The sequence below is a fragment of the Citrus clementina genome, unplaced genomic scaffold (assembly GCF_000493195.1).
Source record: "Citrus clementina cultivar Clemenules unplaced genomic scaffold, Citrus_clementina_v1.0 scaffold_3, whole genome shotgun sequence".
NCBI lineage: Eukaryota > Viridiplantae > Streptophyta > Magnoliopsida > Sapindales > Rutaceae > Citrus > Citrus x clementina.
Window position 1 is genome coordinate 36,703,445 of NW_006262339.1, and position 9,988 is coordinate 36,713,432.

Consider the following 9,988-nt stretch of genomic DNA (forward strand, 5'->3'; position numbering starts at 1 on the left):
TGACACGTATTTGTACGAAGCCTGTGCTCCTCGAAAGAATCCTGGCGTGTGAATCCAATCTGTTGCAGACAATATCGAGGAAAGGAGACGCTACAGTTTCCGCCATTGATAGGCAATACGTGAGAAATTGTCTTTGACGGGTGGACACGGAGAACAAGACAACATTTCGTCTTATACGAAATTTATGAAAATGACCCCAAATTATCAATAATTTACAAATTCGGCGGCTATAAAAGCATTTTTGACGATAATACTTTTAAATAAGACCGCGTCAATTGATTGATTCGATGGAATAAAATTTTTTGAAAAATGAAACAGCAGCTGCTCTGTCCAGTAAAAGGTTCGGAATTATTTTTGAGAAGTTTAAAAATAATTTTAAAAATTAAAATTTAATTTTAATGTTTAATTACTTTTTTAAAAAAATATTTTTGGTAAATTATTGTATACTACAGTAGATTTTGAAAAGAGAAGGGAGAATAATTTTTTAAAATTTAATTTTAAGAATTAATTTTATATTTAATATAATTTTATATATATTCTCGTATATATTATAAAATAAAAAAGTATTCTTATTAATTAGGAAATAAAATTATTAATTTTAAAGAAATTATTATTATTACTAATTACATTGAGATAACAAAATAAAAAATAAAATTAATAATATAAAATGTTTATTTTAGTATCAATTATTATATATGCACGATAAAAAATATTTTATATATATGTTTATAAATATGTAAATAAATTTTATTTATGTCCAATTCAATCATTTATACCTCAACAACATTTTAATAGTAAGATTTATCAAACATATATGACTATTTTCAAAATTCACAATACTTTTTAAGGTAAATTTTACTAAATGTTTAGCTGATTCTTTTTACAGTTAATTATTTTTATAGCATAGCTAGCAGTAGCCAACTGGCCGTGTCGTGCCCAATTTTTTTTAAGGCCCAGCACAGCCTAGGCACAAGCCCACTTGTGCCATACTTGGACCGTGCCCGAAAAAGGCCTATCAATTTTTTTTTTTTACTTTAAAGTTTAAACTCATATGTCCAGCGTGCCTAAAATAACTCACATACCTAGCGTGCTTTATTCAAGCCCGCGTGTCTGACATGCTTTTGCAAGCCTATCAACCTAATAATAATAATAATAATAATAATTTTTATTAAGAAAGCAATTGACATTTTATTCTTAGTTTATCACAATTTCACAACCATATATTTAATTTCACAATAACCAATAATAATACAACAATACATAAATTTAATTCCATGGATCATAATAATGATTAATTAAAATTAAAATTACAATCCTGCGACAACAATTACAAGAAGTCACAACTAAGAGATATCCATTATAACAAATCACAAGTCACAACTTATCATAAAAATATTTAGTTCATAAATTTATTTTTTTGTTTATAAATATGAAAAAATTTCATTCACAAATAAAACATACCTCCATTAAATATTAACTAAGTTATGATTTCATAAATGAAATATTAATGTCGTAAAATTTTTTATTTATCATTTATAAAATCATGATATTTATAATTTTATTTATTAAAATCATGATATTTATTTATTCATTTAATAAATTGTAAACATAAAAAAATTAGAATATTTATTTAAACTAGGATTTAAATTAATTTTTAAAGCCTATTATAAAAAATATATTAAAAAATTTAATTTCTAGATATTTGTAAAATCATAACATTTTATATTTACTTTTGATTAAAAAATTTTACTTTGATATACTTGGGCCAACGTACTATTGATAGCCCACAGACTGCGTGCTAGCCCAACAATGAAGCGTGCTTATTACATACTTTTTCGCGTGCTGTACTTTAACCTATCTCTAATCGTGTCGTGCTTTTAAGGCTTACGTGTGTGTCGTGCCGTGCCGTGCCACGTGCCCTACCAAAATGTGCCCATGCTGTGCCTGTGCCATGTCACGTGCCGCCCGGTCTATTGGCCATCTCTAAGCACAACTAATAAAAATTATTTTAAAAATTACAACATTTCCAAATTTGCCTTAATTAACAAATGATATCTATCCCCATCAACTTTTTCGCTTGCCTATCGTGCAAAAATAGTATCGATAGATACCTTAATATGACCATCTTATTTTTTGAGGATTCTTGCCAAAAATATTTTTTCAACCGCTGAATGTAAATTGACAATACAAATACTATTTTTGACTTTGAATTATATGACTCAAAAATTTTAATTATATTAAAATTTAAAGTAAAAAATTAAAATTAAAATAGCTTAACCCATACTAAAAAAATGACAATTGATTAATATATTTATTTAATAAAGAAGTGAAAATTCAAAGATGCATATGAAAAAGTTCCATAAAATAGTTTTTTTCCCCCTTCTAAGAGCCAAAAGTGATTCTTGGATAGTGTTTATTCAAGAGAGACAAGAGGAGTGATACTTTCATCCCATGTTTTGTAGCTGCTCGAGAGAAGAGAGAGAGAGAGAGAGAAAAAAAAGAAAGAAAGAGGGATTGTCAACAGTTGAGACGATGTCAAAGGGAAAAAAAAAAATTTGGAGAAGGTAATGTTAGAAATGTTTTCTCCACTTCTTTTTGAAATGTTTATTTGGTTGAAAACTTAAAGCATAACTTGTTAGCATTAGACATTTGTGTGAGGAAGGCCACAAAATCATATTTGGTGCATCGAGTTACGCATTTGCACGTGTTATTAAAAATATGAGTGAGGAAAAGAAGTGATTATTATTATTATTATTATTGTTATTTTAAATTATAGGGTATTTAACAAAAGAAGTTTAGTTGTTAAAGAATCAATTAATATATGCAATTTTTTATGAATCCAGTCTACTCTCTAGAAGAAAGTTATTGTTGTTGATGATGTAAATATGAAAAAAAATGAGTGAATTATGCAACTCCCACACCACATACAAAAGATGAGGAACAAGTGGTGCAATAAAGAGAACAACTAGTTCCTTCCCAGCACACTTTACGATTCGACATGTCCTACGGCTGGTTAATACAACTACACATAATCTAGTTAAATTAGTTCTTGTTTTTATATATGTAAATGGAAGCTATTATATTTATTTTTTCTGACTGTTTATTAATTTATAAATTGATTTTTCTTTAAAAAAGAAGAAGAAGAAGAAAAAGAAGTTGAAACGATTTGACGATTTTATTAACATACTCTTAATGGCCCTGCATCCTTACAGCATAGTCCAAAAAGTTATTAACATACTCTTAATGGCCATGGCTGTTTAAAATTGAACATGATTATCCGAGACATGCAGGCATAACATGTGGGCAGTTTACTGATTAATTAACTTGTAATTTATTGCTTCTGAAATTGCACTTACAGTCGAATTTCTTTAATGTATTTCGAAATGATTGACCAAGTAGACACAAAAAGGCTAAAATTTATTCTGGAACTGATTGAGATTGCTTGATTATTGACATAAAATGTTCTTTTTATACGAATACTTAGTGAAAGGCCGATAAAGTCTCCTTTATTTCTTCGCTTGGCCACGTATGAAAATGAAAGAATGTTTTTATAAAATGAAGTGGCAACATAGCCTAATCATGAAGTGTCTAACCTTGTTGTTGTTGGTTATTTTCCTTTTGGGTCTCTTTCAGGAATTGCTACAGGTGCAACCATGGACATTCGCATGGATGCCTTGCAAGGAAGAAATCTCAGCAGCTCACTGATGATCCAGCTGTATCATTTGAAATAACATACCATGGTGAGCATACGTGCCAATTGTCATTGGAAACCCCATCAGTTCCGTCATCATTGCCGGAACTGGAAATCGCGCAAGGTGATTGGCAGCCGAAGATAAGAAAATCTGCTTTAGGCATTTTAAGTACTTGAAGATATCTGATTAAATGAAACACTTAAAGTTTCAACTAAAAAATTAATAATTTAAATTAAATAGTTGACATCTTTAAGTGGATAAGACTACGCTCATGTCTCTTATTATTTGTAAATAATTTTAATTACTGCATCTGTTTGTTATACTCATTATTGCTACAAAATGTTCCACTTTTTGTTATCGAAACTTTTAATGTTTCCGGCTTATGGACTACCAGTCCAAATATTTTACATTCTAGCCATATATATACGCAGTAGGTTGCCGACAAATTAAAAACTCTGATTAAATAATAATTTTTATGCCCAAGATTGAAGCAGTTGTGGATAGCAAGGAATTTACTGCAATTGTTTTCCTAAGCCTGGAGAACTTAAGTATTCATCGTTTATGGAACTTGATGTGTATTTGGGACGGAATAGTACCGAAAGGAAGCTTTGTTGAGCTAAGAATTTCGTCTGTGTACGCATGCCCAAGGTTGAAATATGTCTTTAGTAGCTCTATGACTCAATTTCTCTCTAAATTAGAGCACTTGGTCGGTGAGGATTGTCTAGCCATGGAAGAAATCATACATGAAGGGGAGATAATTGATTCTAACTGCATCATCCTCCCAAGTTTGAAGAAATTAACGCTTCATTATCTGCCTGGATTGTTTAACATTTGTACAAGTTCTTGGTCTTCATTAGAACACATCAGCTTCTATGATTGCCCAAGGTTGAAGAACATTGGTGAGTGTTCCAAGTTAAAAGACAGAATAATAGAGATTAAGGCAGAAAAGACTTGGTGAGATGCGCTAGAGTGGGAAGATGATGAATTGCACTCGCAGCTTCAAAGATTTTTCACTGCTATAAATGAAGATGATCCATGAAAAGGAAACTTACCGGCATTTCAGAACTTTTGTAACATAAATTACAAGGTTATATGTTTCCATATTTGATGCTTAAGATTGAAATACAAAAAGCAAGGTAGGTATCCGGCATGTTGTGAATCCAGATTCTCTATTCTGTCTCAGCATCTTTCTTTCTTTCTTTTTTATTTTATTTTATCTTTTCTTTCCTGTCATTAGTGAGTATTGATTAGAGAAGTATGAAATATTTTTGTCATGATTTATCATATGCTTCTTATTTAAAAGTGAAAGCTAGTGCAAAATCTCAAATCTTATCTAATGTCATCTTGAAGGTACACTAAAAACATATATTAGACGTGATCTTATTCATTAAAAGTGTGTTAATCCAAATTGTATAGAGATCTCGAGTAGATATCCGAATTTTATTATAAAAAGAAAGAGTACACATATTTCTAATCAACCAACAAGCAAGGCTCCAACAGTTCAACGTAGAAAAAGGGAAAAGAAGATCCAGGTAAGACTTAAGCATCCAAAACAATCTTTATTTATCTAGCTCAGCTCAGAAAAAGATAATAAGCATCAAATCTCGCTTCCAAACAGCATCGGCTAGCTATCTGTCATACCCTAAAGAAGAGATTGTACTAAACTCCTGAATATCCAGAAAAAGGGAAATAGACATTGTACAACAACTTAGGAATTAGGATCATAACAGAAACTTATGGAAATGGTTCTCTTAGGAAATTCATCAAATGTTGCAACCAGAATTAGAATTCTGTAGTATTTCCTACTTTAGATCAATTTGTAGTATGTTGTACGTTTATGCTTGGCCTTAATGATTACCATGGTCAGTAAAGAATAAGTGAAATAAAATAATTGAACTTAAAAGCACTTGTTAGAAAGAAATGGGTGCCAAATTACTAAATTACTAATACACACTTAAAGATCCATGGTCATGCTTATTCTATATATATAAAAAAAAAATCAAAATGTGTGTGTGTGTGTGTGTGTTTTTAATAACACATCATCATCGATAAAACAAACCTCAACAACCAAGTCTATAACACATCATCACTGATGAAAGAAGCCTCAACAATCAAGCCTACATAAACAAGAATTTATGAAGATATAAATAATACAGAATTACAGGTAAGCCTATATAACCCAAACAAATCACTTTTGACTATGTGGTTGATAAAATAAGAATTTAGGCATTAAATCATTTGTAAATTAAGATGCAAAATATCAAGTGCACAATCAATTTACTTCTTCTAATCATATTGCATAGGAATAAAACTTTGTATCATTTAGAGTACCAAAATTCCATCTTGAAGATGCAATTAAAGTGAACAACTCAAAACAAATTAAATGAAACTCTAAACTAATTAAACAAGCATTAAATCAATATCTAACCATGGTGTCAAAATCAAAGCGAAGAATTTTAATTCTTTAAGTGAGTAATAGAGGAAATACCTAAATTTCGAGAATCAAAGTCGATGAAAGCTGAAAGGCTTCTGTTTGTTCTTCGTTCTTCAAGAATTAAAGACGAAATTAAAAAATGAGAGCTGTAAATTGAGAAGAAGTGCCGAATCACTAATTAGAAGTTATTATTAAAAGGAAATTGATGAGATCTTTGTTCTTTATTGTTAGAAAAGAAAGAAAGCAACCTTCACCCTTTGATTCAACTCGCTAGTCTAGGGTTTGTGTGCAGAGAGAGTTCATGGAGGAAAGTGACAAGACGGTGAGGGTTGGTGAGCTGGTGGCTGATATGCAGGACGAGGATGGGGACAGGGACGGCGACGGCGACGGCGACGGCAACGGAAGCGGCGACGGCGACGGCGACTACTAGGATGGTGGCTGGTTTGTGATGCTTGAGCACGGCTGAGGCAAGGGGCTAGGGTTTTCAACAATATGAAGTACTAAAGTGTTTATATTTTCGGGGTAAAAAAGAAAAGCTATATAAGGTTTTCAATTTTATATAGGAAAAAATTTCAAAAAAATTAAAATTTAATAAATCATTCTTTCATATTGGCGGTAGTTTTACCGCCTAAATCAAACCTTATTACATTTCATTCTAAATGTTTATTATAGTAATACAAATAAAAAATATCAAAAAATTATTAATACGAATAAATTTAATAAATTATCCTTATACAATTGGATACATAATTTATATTCTATCCGATGACTTGTTTTTATATGTTTATATTTCAATGATACTTGATTTTATAATCTACCAATATTGTAATAATTTTGTAAAACTAATAAATGAATTGAACAACATTTAGTATACAAATAATATAACGAAATATAATATTGTACATTACTCAAATAATTTGATTTAATTTAAAAACGTTTCTAAATTATTCAATATTAGTAGTATTTAGATTGTAATTACCCAAGGTTATGACAAAAAGTATATTAATATCTCATGATTTAGTGAAACTGTTATATAAATCTTGTTTTGAATAATTATGTTCATATGGAATATCGGTGGGTCACTTTAGCTAAAGGACATAATTGTCCAAAAAGAGAAATATATGATTATTTTTTAAAATAATAAGGGTCTTCGAGACAATTTCACAAAACACGGGCTCGTTGTTATCTCTTTTTCTAATATTTACAATGCAATGTGAATAAGAATTGTAATTATAATTAACAATATTACTCAGCTCCAAGGGGACGGTTGGATGGTTTTTTCATTTATTGCTACCGAGTAAAACTCATGAGAGATTGCAAGAGTTAAAAAGTTATATTTGTCCTCTCCCAACCATACCCCTAAAATAATAATATTAAATTAAATATTACTAAAAAATAATAATGTCATAACTGAATTTAGTTTAATCGAATTAATATTGACCGAGTGCTAGCCATGATAGTTATTAACAACTTTTTTTTAATACTGATTACACATCAAATTATCATAAATGAGGGATATCTCTGCTCTACTTGCATTTCGCAAGGGAAAAAGACTTGTAAATAACTCCACATGATCATGCATAATGTTTAATTGAGAGAGTTTGAGTCCATGAGAACTCAAACCCCTACCCTCACAATCCTGATTAACTGTGAGGATAGAGATTCACCGCTAGGCTAAAGGCCCATTGGAGTTATTGACAACATTAAAAAAGGAAAAGGCTTAGGTGGCGTTTGTTTTTTTGTCTGAAATCTTAATAGACCTGAATTAGTCTGAATTCTGAATAGATCTGAATATCTGAATCTGAATAATATGTTTGTTTTTTCGCCTAAATTTCAGAAAATAAGTATTAAGTTGTTTGTTTTTTTCAACTTAAAAAGCTGAAAATATGTACTTTTACATTTGTATCCTTATTAAATTTGAATGTCAAAAAAATAATAGATTAAATATCACAATATTTTAACATTTATAAGTAAAACTATATTCAAGTGAATACATAATTATTTTGGAATTTTAATATATAAAATACCATAAATTTCAAATTTTATCGTATATAATATAAGAAAGAAAAATATGGATATTTTTATGTGGGGTAAATGTCTATGGGTGAGTTTTGGGAGAGACATGAAAAATAAATTATAAAACAGGGATATTTTTGACATTAGCAAGTAATTGACTTAATTAAGATTTCTCCATTAAGTAAAAAGCCAAAAAAATTGGCTTATTTTATTAAGTCAAAATTATCAAAAAAGTCTCATTAAGTTATAAAAACAAACAACTCTAATTAACTTAATTAATTAAGTTAAGTCACTTTAAGTCATTAAGTTAAAAAACAAACGCCACCTTAGTGTATGAATTATGATATCATTAATCACAATAACACTAATAAAAATAGATTAAAAATTAACAATACGTACTTAATTGTCCATTACAAGTATTTGTAGAAATTATTGTGACTTAAAAATAGTGAATAAATAAAATCATAAAAGTAATACATAATATAATGAATAAAGTAATTAATTTCACATTAATTTCTATGAATTAATTTACACAAGAGATTGTTTTTGAGTATTATTTAAAAATATCAAACATTAGATTTTTTATACTTGGCTAATATAGAAATATTATAGGTCTAAATATTTATACTACATTGTATTATCTAAAAATTGATAAAATATTATGATTTTTTTTTATGTAAAACATTCTTAACTTTATAATGTAATATTAAAAATTAATTGGTCAATTTATTAATTTATATTTAAATATTATTATAATTAGTATAGAAGTCTCATATATTTTACGTGTTTTCATGTTATTCGGAGAAAAAAAAAAAGAAAGTAGTATATTTTCAAGTTAAATTGAGGGGTTCTTTGGTAGTGTTTTACTTTGAACTGATTATTTTGATATTTATTTGAAATGAGGGTAGCTGTATGATAAATACCTTTAATATTTACCTGTTTCATAATTGATATCGGTGGCCGGTTACGTCCGCAATAATAAAAAAATAATAAAGGCAGCTGCTGACATACAGAGCTGTATTACAGGCCGACCCGTTAAGAAGATTGGTTGAAACACTCTAGAATCATCAAAATGGTCCAACAATGATTATTGTGATAATATCTCAGCAATCAAGATTTCAAAAAATCTAGTTCTGCATGTTAGGAGCAGACATATTGATGTTAGACACCATTTTTTGTGTGATCTTTGGAGTGATGGTACAATTGATTTGGTGTTCTATAAAAGTGAAGTTCAAGTTGCAGATATCCTGACCAAGCCTCTCAAACAGGCTGGATTTGTGAAGCTGAGAAAAATGCTTGGGGTGTGCTCTATCAATGAGATAGCTCGTTGAAGACTTGAAATATTTTGCCTTCAAAATGATTTCTGCGGATATCATATTAAAGGAGAATGTTAAGAAATATTTTTATATTTATCTCAATCAGGTTGTAGTCCTATTTTACAAAGGCTAATGGACCTAGTCCGTAGGAGTTTCTGTTCATAGTGTAGTGGCTTAATCCACGTTAGTAACTAGATAAGAATTACGTGCTATTTTCTTGTTTTGTTTCAATTGATGATCATGTACTGCTTATATAATAGGCTTTGACTTATTTCAATAAAGTGAGAACATCCATATTTCTTCAGTTTTATATTTATTCTTTACTCCTTTGTCATTTTAGTTTCTTAAAAGTCCACTTCACTGAAGCTTTCAAATTATAACAGTATCTTGAGGAAGATCCGCATGAGTAGTTTTGATACTACGTGCAGCTGATGCTATTCACTTCTTCTTCTTGTATGAATTTATTTTAGCAATTTATATATTAAAATTTTTATTTTCTTTTATTGATTCATGTTTCTCTTTCATGCTGA

The 9,988-nt window shown here is 29.3% G+C and overlaps 1 long non-coding RNA gene across 1 annotated transcript; it reads right to left on the reverse strand.

The window, feature by feature from the left end:
* Positions 1–5,100: 5,100 nt before the first annotated feature.
* Positions 5,101–6,638, reverse strand: LOC112100181. Its single transcript, XR_002906499.1, has 3 exons — positions 6,375–6,638; positions 6,181–6,272; positions 5,101–5,809 (listed from the first exon to the last, which is right to left on the reverse strand). It is a non-coding gene; the product is annotated as an uncharacterized LOC112100181 (long non-coding RNA).
* Positions 6,639–9,988: the final 3,350 nt, after the last annotated feature.